Source organism: Chelonia mydas, chromosome 5, assembly GCF_015237465.2.
Source record: "Chelonia mydas isolate rCheMyd1 chromosome 5, rCheMyd1.pri.v2, whole genome shotgun sequence".
Taxonomy (NCBI): Eukaryota; Metazoa; Chordata; order Testudines; family Cheloniidae; genus Chelonia; species Chelonia mydas.
The window spans coordinates 31,656,031-31,657,705 of record NC_051245.2 but is presented as its reverse complement, the minus strand read 5'-3'; the positions used below and the strand labels follow the sequence as shown (position 1 = coordinate 31,657,705).

At 37.6% G+C, this 1,675-nt stretch overlaps 1 protein-coding gene across 1 annotated transcript in view; it reads right to left on the bottom strand.

Moving 5' to 3' along the window:
• Positions 1-247: 247 nt before the first annotated feature.
• The window catches only part of ISL1 (ISL LIM homeobox 1), a 13,457-nt gene continuing 12,029 nt past the window's right edge, over positions 248-1,675 (bottom strand). Inside the window, exon 6 of the mRNA XM_007052817.3 lies at positions 248-1,675. This exon is cut by the window's right edge and continues 1,003 nt beyond it. The gene's annotated coding sequence lies outside the window, so the exon portion shown is untranslated.

The window sequence follows — 1,675 nt, the reverse complement described above, 5'->3', positions numbered from 1 at the left end:
CAGAAAGAGTGAAAGAAAAGCCAAATATAAGGGCCCAGTCTTGCCCTTAACCGCAGCTTGTGCTCCGCGAGCGACGCTCTCCCTGGAACTGAATTCCCTCTTTTCAACAGTAGAAGCAATTTAAACATGCATTGAACCAAATGGCATAATGACATCCTCACCTCTCCCTTCCCTCTCCCCGCCCCCAAGAATGTTACCAACCCTATGATCCTGTATGAAAATACAAGTGTTACTCCTCACACGGTTTAAGGTAGATTTCATATTTATTTAAATATTTATCAAGTATTCAAAAATGTATTACACTTGAGCATACAAAATGAATCCAGTTTCTATCCTTATATTAGACTTTTAACCTCCCCCCCCCCCCCCCCCCCGCCCACTGTAGAAATGGTTTGTATATACCTTACCTAGCTCGGGGTGGGTGGGGATGATGGGGGGGGGGAGGGGGTGGAGGGATGCTGAGAGGAAACAAGATTATGTTAAGAAAACATGAGGCTTTGGAGAAACTGTCATGCAAACCAACTTGTCTTTGTCAGACTCAAAATCTCCGTGTATCCCAGTTGTTAAGGATTTTATTTATTTATTTATTTTAAAGTGAGCCTTTGTCCTGTAATGGCTGTGAGCACGAGGGAATACTTGAAAAGGAGAGAGGAAAAAAAAAAAAAAAAACACCCTACCCTTTCCTCTGGTTTTCTCCCCCCCCCCCCCCAAGTTTCTAGCTTTCACTACCACCTTCCACCCCTCCCCCAGATTAAAAAAAAGGAAGAAAAGGGGGGGGGGGGGAGCGGGGAAAGGAAGTCGAAAGAAAATAAGAGAAACACCAATCGTGAGATTTCACAGCAACATCCCTTCAAATCTATTCCTCCTGCAGCATTTTTCAATCGTTTTGACAGCAGACACTGATAAATAATAGTCATACTTGACTTACTAAGCAAAATATGTCCCTTTTATCAGGAGCTTATACTTCAAATACAGGTCACTTCAGCAATCTTAACAACGAGGCTTTGGTATACAGCACTTTCTTCTTATTATTATTGTTTTTTAAATAATACAACTCAGAAAAGCTGAATTCTGTTGGCTATGTCAGTTATTTAGGTGTCTCAACATTGTCTGGTTATGCCTAGAGTAATATCACATTTAAAGGGTAAGAGAGGAGGGGGAAGGGAAAGCTTATAACGTTATCAATTGAAAGCTAAGGCATCAAACTAGCCCTGATACAGTTGTTGAAATTGAAATTTACAAGCTGGTCGTTAATACTTGCAATAAAATATCACATTCCGTATTTTCAATAGCAACCGACTTTGCATGCAATATTTTATTTCAGGTATTTAGCTGCGAACTTGTAAATATATAAAAGAGGGAACTTTTGTTTTTCTATGTTCCAAACGCTTATTTAGTGAAATAGTCCTGAAGATATAATAATTCTACATATGGCGCTTTTATTTCACATAATATTTAAGAAAAAAAGACAAAAATCACATAGAATTAGACATATAATTCAAAGACCACGATACAACCTTTTTCTTCTTTTTTTTCTTTTTTCTTTTACTTCAGCAAACAAAAACAAAAAATAGAGTCAAATGACATGAAAAGTGGCAAGTCTTCTGATAATAAATAATAAATTACTTTATAATTTTTGCAATGCAAGAGCAAACCAAAAACAAAAAAAAAATCT